This window comes from Balaenoptera borealis, assembly GCF_965194805.1.
Source record: "Balaenoptera borealis genome assembly, chromosome: 6".
Classification (NCBI taxonomy): Eukaryota; Metazoa; Chordata; class Mammalia; order Artiodactyla; family Balaenopteridae; genus Balaenoptera; species Balaenoptera borealis.
This window is the reverse complement of record NC_138863.1, coordinates 56,121,140-56,135,987: the sequence shown is the minus strand read 5'-3', so window position 1 is coordinate 56,135,987 and position 14,848 is coordinate 56,121,140. Positions and strand designations below refer to the sequence as shown.

Below are 14,848 nucleotides of genomic sequence, written 5' to 3'. Positions count from 1 at the left end.
GCTAACACCCATCCTTCTCAAACTCTTCCAAAAAATTGCAGAGGAAGGAACACTCCCAAACGCATTCTATGAGGTCACCATCACCCTGATACCGATACCAGACAAAGATACTACAAAAAAAGAAACTTACAGACCAATATCACTGATGAATATAGATGCAAAAATCCTCAACAAAATACTAGCAAACAGAATCCAACAACACATTAAAAGGATCATACACGATCAAGTGGGATTTATCCCAGGGATGCAAGGATTCTTCAATATACGCAAATCAATCAATGTGATACACCATATTAACAAATTGAAGAATAAAAACCATATGATCATCTCAATAGATGCAGAAAAAGCTTTTGACAAAATTCAACACCCATTTATGATAAAAACTCTCCAGAAAGTGGGCATAGAGGGAACTTACCTCAACATAATAAAGGCCACATATGACAAACCCACAGCAAACATCATTCTCAACGGTGAAAAACTGAAAGCATTTCCTTTAAGATCAGGAACGAGACAAGGATGTCCACTCTCACCACTATTATTCAGCATAGTTTTGGAAGTCCTAGCCACGGCAATCAGAGAAGAAAAAGAAATAAAAGGAATACAAATTGGAAAAGAAGAAGTAAAACCGTCACTGTTTGCAGATGATATGATACTATACATAGAGAATCCTAAAACTGCCACCAGAAAACTACTAGAGCTAATTAATGAATTTGGTAAAGTTGCAGGGTACAAAATTAATGCACAGAAATCTCTTGCATTCCTATACACTAATGATGAAAAGTCTGAAAGAGAAATTAAGGAAACACTCCCATTTACCACTGCAACAAAAAGAATAAAATACCTAGAAATAAACCTACCTAGGGAGACAAAAGACCTGTATGCAGAAAACTATAAGACACTGATGAAAGAAATTAAAGATGATACCAACAGATGGAGAGATATACCATGTTCTTGGATTGGAAGAATCAATATTGTGAAAATGACTATACTACCCAAAGCAATCTACAGATTCAATGCAATCCCTATCAAATTACTAATGGCATTTTTTATGGAACAAATCATCTTAAAATTTGTGTGGAGACACAAAAGACCCCAAATAGCCAAAGCAGTCTTGAGGGAAAAAACCGGAGCTGGAGGAATCAGACTCCCTGACTTCAGACTATACTACAAAGCTACAGCAATCAAGACAACATGGTACTGGCACAAAAACAGAAACATAGATCAATGGAATAAGATAGAAAGCCCAGAGATAAACCCACACACCTATGGTCAACTAATCTATGACAAAGGAGGCAAGGATATACAATGGAGAAAAGACAGTCTATTCAATAAGTGGTGCTGGGAAAACTGGACAGCTACATGTAAAAGAATGAAATTAGAATACTCCCTAATACCATACACAAAAATAAACTCAAAATGGATTAGAGACCTAAATGTAAGACTGGACACTATAAAACTCTTAGAGGAAAACATAGGAAGAACACTCTTTGACATCAATCACAGCAAGATGTTTCTTGATCCACCTCCTAGAGTAATGGAAATAAAAACAAAAATAAACAAATGGGACCTAATGAAACGTAAAAGCTTTTGCACAGCAAAGGAAACCATAAACAAGACGAGAAGACAACCCTTAGAATGGGAGAAAATATTTGCAAACGAATCAATGGACAAAGGATTAATCTCCAAAATATATAAACAGCTCATTCAGCTCAATATTAAAGAAAAAAACAACCCAATCCAAAAATGGGCAGAAGACCTAAATAGACATTTCTCCAAAGAAGACATACAGACGGCCAAGAAGCACATTAAAAGCTGCTCAACATCACTAATCATTAGAGAAATGCAAATCAAAACTACAATGAGGTATCACCTCACACCACTTAGAATGGGCATCATCAGAAAATCTACAAACAACAAATGCTGGAGAGGGTGTGGAGAAAAGGGAACCCTCTTGCACTGTTGGTGGGAATGTAAGTTGATACAGCCACTATGGAGAACAATATGGAGTTTCCTTAAAAAACTAAAAATAGAATTACCATATGATCCAGCAATCCCACTACTGGGCATATACCCAGAGAAATCTGTAATTCAAAAAGACACATTCATCCCAATGCTCATTGCAGCACTATTTACAATAGCCAGGTCATGGAAGCAACCTAAATGCCCATTGACAGACGAATGGATAAAGAAGATGTGGTACATATATACAATGGAATATTACTCAGCCATGAAAAGGAACGAAATTGAGTTATTTGTTGAGACGTGGATGGATCTAGAGACTGTCATACAGAGTGAAGTAAGTCAGAAAGAGAAAAAATATCGTATATTAACGCATGTATGTGGAACCTAGAAAAATGGCACAGATGAACTGGTTTGCAGGGCAGAAGTTGAGAGACAGATGTAGAGAACAAACGTATGGACACCAAGGGGGGAAAACCGTGGTGGGGTGGGGATGGTGGTGTGCTGAATTGGGCGATTGGGATTGACATGTATACACTGATGTGTATAAAATTGATGACTGATAAGAACCTGCAATACAAACAAACAAAAAAACAAACAAACAACTAATACTAAAAAAAAAGGAATGAAATACTGACACACACTACAGCATGGCTGAACCTTGAAAGCATGGTCTCACTGAAAGAAGCCAGACACGACAGGCCACATATTGAATGATTCCATTTCTATGAAATGACTCAAAGAGGTAAATCCATGGAGACAGAAAGCAGAGCAGCGGTGACCAGGGACTGGGGTGACAGGAATGAAGAATGACTGCTTATGGGGGGGTGGGATTATCTCTTGTGTTGATGAAAATGTTCTAAAATTAGTTCTGGTGTTGGATGCACAAGTCTATGAATATACTAAAAACCATTGAACTGTGTCCTTTAAATGGGAGAATTGTGTGATATATTATCTCAGTAAAGTGGTTTATAAAAATAAATAAATAAAAATAAAATGGCAAAAAAAAAAAAAAGGAAAACAATTATCTTTACATGGTCAATTGTAAGCACCTTCCTTTCCTGTTTGGGAGTATGTATAATATTTTCCTCTTTCTTTAATATGTATAATTGAAGAATGCTTTTCTGTTAAACTTTATATCAATTTTAGATTGCATCTCATTTCTTATTTATCTTTCTCTCATCTTTCCCTATAAAATGAAGACCATCCTTCATGTTACTCTTATGTAATTTAGCCTCAAGGAGTCTTGTCTGGATATCAGGGACAATACCCTGAAACATGAGAGTAATTGTGAAATTAGTTTTTTTTAATGAAAAAATAAGGAAAAGCATTTTACTGAGTAGACAATAGTTTTGAAGTCATAAGGTGAAGGAATATTTGCATATATTCATTTTAATTTCAAAGGAAAATTTTAAAAATTCCAAATATTTGGAAGTCATTGGGGAGGTGTGGCCAGAGGCAGAACTTGGAGAGAAGGACAGATGACTAATCTTGGCTGTAGCTCTGTTCTGCCTGACCTCTCCTAACCCTCTTCCAGGTGCCTGTTTTCTTGTGGTGTCTCTATTCTTGGACTATCAAAACTTGCTCTTAGGAAAGAATCTGACATTAATCATTTATTCTTTGGTGAGAAATTACCTAGAGTATTTGAGGGTTCTATTACATGTTTGCATAAAACAAGATTTGTTTCCTACACTACCCTTGTTGCCCCTTACTTCACACACACAGGCAAAGCCTACAGAATAAACGTCTATCTGTGGCTGAGGCCAAGTCAGTTTGTGGGAGTTCTTCAAAAATAAACATATGAGAAAGGAATTAGACCTACTGCTGTGATCAACAACACTGTTTTTCCTGAGGAGAAAGTGTCTGTTAAAGCGAACCTAAAAAGAAAACCTACATAACTTGGCTGTATAAATATAATAACTCATAGAGAATGAACCAGAGAGGAGAGCCTCTTCATCCTAAACTATTTTATTCTCTGTTAAAGAATAAAATATTTTATTTTAATTTTGGTGGGGGAGGGGATGTAGTATAGATGCTTTATGCTTTAGACTGGAACCCAAAAAAATCTCCTTTGAAAAGGTAGCAATGAATTATCTTGACAAGGAGAAAATACCTGACAACAATATAGTTCGACATGTTCTGATAACAAGAGAGGGCTCAAAAAGCAATCTGCACCTCAGAATTGCAGGGTATTGAGAGTACTATTGGGTTGGAAGGAGATAATGATTAATAGTGACTATTAGACTCAGAATGGATGGTCATTGCATCAAACTCTTTTCACTGAAGAGAGTTAATTTATTATTCAACTAATTGTAAAAATGATTAAATCTCATTTTTACCAAAGAGTAAAATTATTATAAAGCCTATTTCTTCCATGATAGCTATTATGAAAGTGAAAAGATATCACTCATCTTTCCCTTTCCCTTCTACTATATCTGTATAACACTCTTTAGTTTCCACAGTTTACCAAGTATAGAGCTACTTTGGAGTATGTTGTTAGTCTCTATTTTTGATGAGAAGATATCTGCTTGCCAGTAGATCACATGCCTTATTATAATCTGGTCAATATCACAGTTGAAAAAATATGATTCTCTGGATGGACTGCGGAATTTACTACTTCAATTGTTTACCCATATCAATTATTAAGTTATTGGGTCAAGTTATTTGCAATGTTGATTTGCATTCTGAAAGTACAGTAGGAAACCCTGAAATTACTATTTTTTAAAACTACTGGTGCTAGAAATCAATACATAGGTGTGGATTTAGAGAGGAATACAGAGAATAAGACTGAAGTATAACTTTTAATTTGGTATATATAAACTGAGGCCTAAGGATAGCTAGGGACTATCAGTTTATAAAGTTTCTCACGTTTTTTTCAAGGCCTCTAGTTGTGGGTATAGTGATAATTTTCTTCTTTTGTTGAGATTTTAAGTTGAAGGCAAAAATCATATGCTGCGTTTTCTTTCTCTTCTAACATGATTCTTTGGTTGGGATGGTTAAGACTAAGAATCAACAAGCAGCCAGGCTAGAACACTTATGCCAAGTCAGACTGAAGTCTGTCAGGAATGCAACCAGAAACTAGGGATTGAACTGTGGCAGAGGCATATGCATAACTGCATTTGGGAATAGTGGGGATAAAACAGACTTCAGCAGAAATTGCCACTGCTATTCTCTTCAGCTCTGAAGGCAGATAAAATTAGCACTCCTCTAGATTGTTTGATAGGGTACTCCGCTTTTGTACATGGAGATTTACAGCCTTAAGGTATTTTGAAAGTTTTAAATAACTGGAAGTTATTGTTTGGCTCCCTCTTTACTTCAGTAATATAACCATCCCAGATGGATTGGGGTCCAACTATACATCACTTCAAGACAACCCCTGCAAATCCATTTTTATATATCTTATCTCTAATATTTAAGGGTTATTTCTCTTCTTCTATCTTCCATGTAGTAGCCAACCTCCAAAATGGCCCCCAATGACTCCTGCCTCCTGGTACTCACATCCTTGTGTTTCCCCTCCCACGATATACTAGGGTTGGTCTGTATGACCAACAGAATAAGGCAGAAATGATGGTGTGTTACTTCTAGGACTAGATTATAAAAGACTGTGGCTTCTATCTTGGGCACTCTCACTTGGTGCTCTTTTCTTTCTCTTTCTTACTTTCTCTGATAACTTACTCTCTGGGAAACCAGTTGCCATGTCATGAGGACACTCAGGCAGCCTATGGAGAGACCCTTGTGGTGAGGAACTGAGGCTGGCTAATCTTGTGAGTAAACTTGGAAGTGGCTCTGAAGCTCTAGTTAAACCTTACGATGACTGCAGCTCTGGCCAACAACTTGATCGAAACTTGTTACAAGATCCTAAGCTAGAGCCACCTATGTAAGCCACTCCTGGATTCCTGACCCTCAGAAAAGGTGTGAGATGATAAATGTTTATTGTTTTAAGCTGCTAAATTTTGGCATGGTTTGTTAGCCAGCAAGAGATAACCAGTATATAACTGTATTGGAATATGAAATACTGGTTTTATGTTAGGTTGAAGAAATAACCTCTCTTGCTGTTTCTGCAGGTGGCAGTTAACTGCTCACCAGTGCGTTTTTCAAGGTACTTTGCAAAGCTATTGCAGACAGTAGTTGACCTGATGATGTCTTGGTTCCCTGAAAGAGTTCCTTCAAATCGTGGAGGATAAACACATTACTCTAAGATATTTGTTCACTCACATTGGTTCACCAGTGGTCCTGACCTTGTAATTATCACAACTGCTGTGTGGTTAAGTAACACAATGTATTTTACAGCTGCTTTTATCATCTCTCACTTTCAGAAATGTGGGAAATACCAATTTCACTCAATACTGGAAAAATCACAGCATTAAAGTTAAGGACTAGTTGAGGCTACTAGGATCAGTGATCAGCTTACATTTATGGAATGATATTATTATCATATTTGATTTTTGAATGTTGGGAAAGGTCATGCATGCTAAAATTTTTTCCTCCTTCTTTACACTTTACTATCCCATCTAGATGTTTTGCAATCGGCATTGTTTTTGAAAGAGTAATAAAAAAGATAAAGTTAAAAAATTTCATTATAATTCTTAAAGTTTTTATTGTGGAAAATTTGAAACATATACAAAAGCAGAGAGTATATGAATCCCTGTGTAGCCTTTAACACGGCCAATTTTGTTTGATCTGTTCTCCAGACCTCTTACTGCCTCCCCTGCTTGCCACCTGCATTGGATTATTCGGATGCAAATCCAAAACATCATATTCCTCCATAAGACAAGGTAATTTTAATAATCTTATTTCAAATCTGCGAAGCAGAAGTTTACCTGTTGCTCTCACGGATTGGTTCTAAGGAAAATGTTATTTAGCAGGAATATGTTTTTATTCTAGGCAAGTTGCATAACTGGTCATCATCCTCTAGTGCATGATTTCTTCTAAGGTAAAACTGAATTTTCACACATTTTTGGGGTGATTTTATGTATTCATATGCTGAATTCTGAGTTTCTGCAATTTTTTCTTTGACATTTTAAGATCTGCTGGAGAGCTGGAAGATCTGTAGATTAGTTATAATAAACAAGCTCTCTCAGTGATGGATTCTTAGAAAATTGTAGTTAGAACTTGGGATGGTGCTTCCCATGACTGCAAATGTACTTGTAGCTAAGGCACAAAAAAGGGCAGGTCGGTGCATAGCCACTGAAGGCTGATTTTCTTGACCCCTAGTGCTTTATAAGTAACACCCAGAACGAGCATGAAAAGTGGCTCATTCACTCAAATATCTTCCCCTCCCTTTTGTAGAACCCCTGGCTGCAGTAGGGCCTAGATCTCTTCATGATTATTATTGCATCTGGTGTCATGTTTTTCCAGCCGGTGCACTGCTTCCCTGTAGGAGGCTTCTTGATGTTCACCCCTCTACCAGCCTCCTGCCTGCTCTATGGGGGCTCATCCTATGACCCTATGCTACACAGACAACCTCTGCTTCTAACCTGAACTGTGATTAAATGGACGGGTTTAAAAGCTGCTTATGGATCATATGGCTCATCACAAAAATAGCGTTAGAACTGACTATAATTAAAATTCCAGTTATATGAATTTCAACTCTGTCCTCCTCCTACCACATACAAGCAAATCAGAATATTATCAATACTTTTGATCCAATAGCTTTGGCATTGTTTTTAAGAAATAAGCAATGAATGTGCTGATAGTACCTGATATTTGAATGCCTTCAAAACAGAAATGAAAAATTATCTAATACTTCAGACACATCATTATTTTGCATACAAGCTTAAAGTAAGCTGGATCAAGGATCTATTCTGAGGTCTATATTCAGAGGGTCAGACAATGTCCTTGAAGAGCATATTTCAAAAAGGACCCCCTTTAGCAGAATTAGTCAGCTTCCTAATGACCATCTTCACCCTCCTGCTTTGTGGTCTGGCTATCAGTGGTTCTATGCAGGGGCTCTACTTTGAGGTGTGTTTCCTGCTTTGTCTTCTCCTAGGGGGACCTCTTGGCATTAGCCTTGGCTGTCTTCCTATGATTTTGTCTCTTGGCTCATGGATCGATTTTATTGCTCATTTTACTGACCCTGAATACTTACTTTTCTCACCTTTCTCTAGTCTTGCACTATATTGATCCAAGTGGAAAAAAACTGAAGAGAAATAGATAGGTTTAAAAGAAAGAAAAAATAGGAAGGGGAGGGGCTGTTAAAAAAATAAGGAGAAAAAAGTAAGAAGAGCATGAAGTAGCTACCATATATCTTGCCTGAAAAATAGTCATTTAAGATGTCAACATTTAAAAAAGTAGATTGCAAAAGAAAAAATAATCAAGTGTATCACTTTTATCATTTCTCAAATAAAAACAGTATTTTGCAACACTTTGATTCCATTTATCCCTCTGCCTTTTGCATTGTTGTTGTCATGTGTTTTAATTATACAAATACTGTTTAACTCAAAAAAAATAAATAAAAAAGTAGATTGCAAAACCAGATATTGCTACTCTAAATGGCAGATGTAGGGCTGCAGTGGAAACACTGCATGGGTGGTTAATAGGTCATGCTAAACACCTAATTCAGGGACTTCCCTGGTGGTCCAGTGGTTAAGACTCCGTGCTTCCACTGCAAGGGATCCCGGGTTCAATCCCTGGTCTGGGAACTAAGATCCTGCATGCCGCATGGTGCAGCCAAAAAAAAAACAACCCAAAACCCCCCACCTAATTCAAAGTAGCTTATATACCTCCTCGGGCTTCATGGAGATGTGATTGTTGGAGTAGTGGGAGGTAGTGCCATGGTTCAGTTAGACTGGAGAGAAAACTTCACTTTCTGTAAAAGCATAAGGATGGGATGACCATTAGAGGTGTGTATATACCCCAAATATACTCACAGTAGCTTCTTACACTATAACCCTCTAACCCAAATTAGTGGAGTCCCCTTTCAGAAATCAGTTTCTTATTTCAAAGAAAATAATGGGAAATGTAGAGTAGAGATAATGCTGAGGGCCACTTGGTAGGGTTAAGCAGGTAAATTACTTCCTTAGTAAGTTCTCCTGAATATGGAGTAGGGATTTCTAAAAGAGTCTACCGTCCTGAAGCAGATTTAGCCAGATTTAGCATTTGGTATAGGCCCCTGGAGATCCCTGACTTATGCCACAATATCCTCAAACCTGGCTCTCTCTGGTGCTCTGGAGAAGTCCTAGTGCACTCAAAGATACTTCCTCTTCTTACCCCCAAAGCAAACTTCTGATCGATGGGAAGAAAACAATTCTGCTGGGAGTTGTCCTGCATTAGCACAGAAGAGATTTGCCTCTGAGAATATCACTTGCTACTAGGAGCTCCACTGCTACTGGCCCCACACATAAAGGGAATGACGAGTGGGGCTAAGGAACCTAGACGTATGAAAAGTCCAAATGCTAGGATTTGTGAATGAATAATTTCCAAACTCCCATCTCCAAAGCATTAAAAAAAATGACCTTGGGAACAACTGGCCCAGGACATCCTTCTAACTATTTACCACTAATCTAAATGCAGTGATTAAAATAACATTGTAAGACTAACACTGGAGTGAGCCTGATTTTACAAAATAGCTTAAATCATGTTATGGCACAAAAGTCACACTAAATTCAGCTACTCCGTTTATAAGAATTAAGTTTCTGTTCATATATGAATTGGATTTGGAAATTTGATTTTTAAAGTGCAGGAATCAGGACTTCTCTGGTGGCGCAGTGGTTAAGAATCTGCCTGCCAATGCAGGGGACATGGGTTCGAGCCCTGGTCCGGGAAGATCCCACATGCTGCGGAGCAACTAAGCCCGTGCGCCACAACTACTGAGCCTGCACTCCGGAGCCTGCGAGCCACAACTACTGAGCCCACGTGCCACAACTACTGAAGCCCGTGCACCTAGAACCCATGCTTCGCAATAAGAGAAGCCACTGCAATAAGAAGCCCATGCACCACAGTGAAGAGTAGCCCCCGCTCACCACAACTAGAGAAAGCCCGCATCATGCAGCAACAAAGACCCAGCAAGGCCAAAAACAAATAAATTAATTAATTAAAAAAAGTGCAGGAGTCACTTTCAAAATGTGATTGTACGAAATTTAAAAATATGTATTTCATATAGAATGTATCAAAATATGAAATTACACCTTAAATGTTTTTGACAACTTTGTTTTATCAATAGTGGCATTTCATACTACTTTGTGGCAAGAGCATTAGCTACTTTTAGCATTCAGTTGTCTAGAGCTTACCCAGCAAACGTTTTAGCAGACTTCTATAGAAATACTTTAGAGTAGCAGTTCTCAAGTTGTAGTATGGAAACCTTTGTTGAGTCCTCCAAACCCTTTCAGGGGGTCAGCAAGGTCAAAACTATTTTCATAATAAGACTAAGACATTATTTGTCTTTTTCACTCTGATTCTCTCATGAGCGTAACAGAGTTTTTCAGTAGTTACATGGCATGTAGTATCTCAGCAGATTGAATTCAGAAGCAGATACGAGAATCCAACTGTCTTTTATTAAGCAAGACATTAAAGACTTTGCAAAAATGTAAATGAATGCCATTTTTCCCGTGTTTTCTTCCCCCCCCAGAAAATATAGTCATTTTTAGTAAAATATTTTATTTCTATAAATATGTATAAGTTTCTCATTATTATTTTAAAATAAATTGATAAAGAAATACCTTAAATATTTTTAAATTTTAATTTCTAATATGGTATATTTAGGCAGGTAGGTAGATAAAAACATAAACAAAAGCTCTGGGGTGGAGTCAAGATGGCAGAGTAGGAGGACAGGGAGTTCACATGTCCTCAAAACTAGGGCACTTCCAGGCACTGGTGGGGGACCTCGGACACCTAAGGGGATGGAAGGAACCCCCGAGCAACTGGGTAGGATGTGGGGGGTAGCAAGGGGGTAGGAGAAGTGGAGGTGGGGCAGGACCAGTGACTTTGAGGGGCGGCTGGGGGAGGGGAGGGGTTCCCACACTTGGGAGGGGCCCACCCACAGTGAGGGGATCAGTGGGGATGGGGAGAGGCCCTCAGAGGACTGGAGGAGCAGAAGGGAACGCGGCCAGCATTTCCCCCGCCCACTTGGGTCCCGGCAAGCCTACTGGGGTTCCAGGCCTAAACCTCCACACTCTGAGGCCCCCTCTGGCTGTGCTGAGCCTAAGCCCCACCCCCCACAGGGCCTTTTCCAGCTACACAGGTCCTGAGCCTAGGCCCCGCCCCTGCCTAAACCCCACCCTGCCTAAACCCCGCCCTGCCTAAGCCCCACTCCCACCTAAGCTCTGCCACCACAGCCAAGGCCTTTTATTTATTTATTTATTTTTGCTATTGTGGCTCTGTATTACCTTGCTCTTGTTTCATTTATATTTTTACTAATATATCTTTTATTTTTCTAATTTTATTTTATTTTGTATTCTTTGTTATTGTTCTGCTTTTTTTTTTTTTTGCCATGCTGTGCAGCTTGTGAGATCTTGGTTTACAGGCTGAGAGTCAGGCCTGAGCTCCTGTGGTGGAAGCACTGAGTCCGAACAACTGGACTAACAGAGAACCTCAGATCACAGGGAATATTAATTGGAGTGAGGTCTCCCAGAGGTCCTCATCTCAGTGCCAAGACCTGGCTCTACCCAACTGCCTCCAAACTCCAGTGTTGGAAGCCTCAGGCCAAACAACCAGTAAGACAGGAACACAGCCCCACCCATCAAAAAAAATGAGACGACAAAAAAATATGCTACAGACAAAGGAGCAAGGTAAAAACCTACAAGACCAAATAAATGAAGAGGAAATAGTCAACCTACCTGAAAAAGAATTCAGAGTAATGATAGTAAAGATGATCCAAAATCTCAGAAATAGGATGGAGGCATGGATCGAGAAAACACAAGAAATGTTTAACAAAGACCTAGAAGAACTAAAGAACAAACAAGCAGTGGTGAACAACACAGTAACTGAAATGAAAAATACACTAGAAGGAGTCTATAGCAGAATAACTGAGGCAGAAGAATGAATAAGTGAGCCAGAAGATAGAATGGTGGAAATAACTGCCGAAGAGCAGAATAAAGAAAAAAGAGTGAAAAGACTTGAGGACAGTCTCAGAGACCTCTGTGACAACATCAAACACACCAACATTCGAATTATAGGGGTCCCAGAAGAAGAAGAGAAAAAGAAAGATTCTGAGAAAATACTTGAAGAGATTATACTCAAAAACTTCCTTAACATGGGAAAGGAAATAGCCACCCAAGTCCAGGAAGTGCAGAGAGTCCCATACAGGATAAACACTAGGAGAAACACACCAAGACACATATTAATCAAACTAACAAAAATTAAATTCAAAGAAAAAATATTAAAAGCAGCAAGGGAAAAGCAACAAATAACATACAAGGGAATCCCCATAAGGTTATCAGCTGATTTTTCAGCAGAAACTCTGCAGGCCAGGAGGGAGTGGTAGGATAAACTTAAAGAGAGGAAAGGGAAAATCTTACAACCAAGATTACTCTACCCAGCAAGGATCTCATTCAAACTTGACAGAAATCAAAAGCTTTACAGACAAGCAAGAGCTAAGAGAATTCAGCACCACCAAAACAGCTTTACATCAAATGCTAAAGGAACTTCTCTAGGTAGGAAACAAAGAGAAGAAAAAGACCCACAAAAACAAACCCAAAACAATTAAGAAAATGGTAATAGGAACATACATATTGATAATTACCTTGAATGTAAATGGATTAAATGCTCCAACCAAAAGACACAGACTGGCTGAATGCATACAAAAACAAAACCCGTATATATGCTGTCTACAAGAGACCCACTTCAGACCTAGGGACACATACAGAATGAAAGTGAGGGGATGGAAGAAGCTATTCCACGCAAATGGAAATCAAAAGAAAGCTGGAGTAGTAACACTCATATCAGACAAAATAGACTTTAAAATAAAGATTGTTATAAGAGATAAGGAAGGACCTACATAATAATCAAGGGAACAATCCAAGAAAAAGATATAACAATTATATATATTTATGCACCCAACATAGGAGCACGTCAATACATAAGGCAAATGCTAACAGCCATGAAAAGGGAAACTGACAGTAACACAATAATAGTGGGGGACTTTAACACCCCACTTACACCAATGGACAGATCATCCAGACAGAAAATAAATAAGGAAACACAAGCTTTAAATGACACGACAGACCAGATAGATTTAATTGGTATTTATAAGACATTCCACCCAAAAGTGGCAGAATACACTTTCTTCTCAAGTGCACACGGAACATTCTCCAGGATAGATAACATCTTGAGTCACAAATCAAGCCCCGGAAAACTTAAGAAAATTGAAATCATATCAAGCATCTTTTCCTATCACAATGCTATGAGATTAGAAATCAATTACAGGAAAAAAAACTGTAAAAAACAGAAACACATGGAGGCTAAACAGTGCACTGCTAAATAACCAAGAGATCACTGCAGAAATCAAAGAGGAAATAAAAAAAATACATAGAAACAAATGACAACGAAAACGTGACAACCCAAAACCTATGGGATGCAGCAAAAGCAGTTCTAAGATGGAAGTATACAGCAATTCAATCTAACCTCAAGAAACAAGGAAAATCTCAAATAAACAATCTAACCTTACAGCTAAAGCAACTAGAGAAAGAAGAACAAAGAGAACCCAAAGTTAGTAGAAGGAAAGAAATCATAAAGATCAGAGCAGAAATAAATGAAATAGAAACAAAGAAAACAATAGCAAAGATCAATATAACTAAAAGTTGGTTCTTTGAGAAGATAAACAAAATTGATAAACCTTTAGCCAGACTCATCAAGAAAAAGAGAGAACTCAAATCAATAAAATAAGAAATGAAAAAAGGGAAATTATAACTGACACTGCAGAAATACAAAGCATCCTAAGAGACTACTACAAGCAACTTTATGCCAATAAAATGGACAACCTGGAAGAAATGGACAAATTCTTGGAAAGGTACAACTTTCCAAGACTGAACCAGGAGGAATGAGAAAATATAAACAGACCAATCACAAGTAATGAAATTGAAACTGTAATTTAAAATTTTCAAAAAAACAAAAGTCCAGGACCAGATGGCTTCACAGGTGAATTCTATCAAACATTTAGAGAACAGCTAACACCTATCCTTTTTAAGCCCTTCCAAAAAATTGCAGAGGGAGGAACACTCCCAAACTCATTCTATGAGGCCACCATCACCCTGATACCAAAACCAGACAAAGATATCACAAAAAAAGAAAATCACAGACCAATATCACTGATGAGGATAACAAAATACTAGCAAACAGAATCCAACAGCACATTAAAAGGATCATATTCCATGATCAAGTGGAATTTATCCCGGGAATGCAAGGATTCTTCCGTATACACAAATCTATCAATATGATACACAATATTAACAAATTAAAAAATAAAAACCATACGATCATTCTAATGCAGAAAAAGCTTCTGACAAAATTCAACACCCATTTATGATAAAAACTCTCCAGAAAGTGGGCAGAGGGAACCTACCTCAATATAATAAAGGTCATATACAACAAACCCACAGCAAACATCATTCTCAATGGTGAAAAACTGAAAGCATTTCCTCTAAGAACAGGAATAAGACAAAGATGTCTACTCTTGCCACTCTTATTCAACATAGTTTTGGAAGTCCTGGCCATGGCAATCAGAGAAGAAAAAGAAATAAAAGGAATCCAAACTGGAAAAGAATAAGTAAACCTGTCACTGTTTGCAGATGACATGACACTATACATAGAAAATCCTAAAGATGCCACCAGAAAACTACTAGAGCTAATCAATGAATCTGGTAAAGTTGCAGGATACAAAATTAATGCACAGAAATCTCTTGCATTCCTATACACTAACAACAAAAGATCAGAAAGAGAGATTAAGGAAACAATC

General features: G+C 38.0%; 1 long non-coding RNA gene across 1 annotated transcript in view; it reads right to left on the bottom strand.

Moving 5' to 3' along the window:
• LOC309630430 overlaps positions 1-14,848 on the bottom strand; it is a 118,798-nt gene that overhangs the window by 95,599 nt on the left and 8,351 nt on the right. Inside the window, exon 2 of the long non-coding RNA XR_014245661.1 lies at positions 8,682-8,767. This is a non-coding gene — a long non-coding RNA (uncharacterized lncRNA). The remainder of the gene's footprint in view (positions 1-8,681; positions 8,768-14,848) is intronic.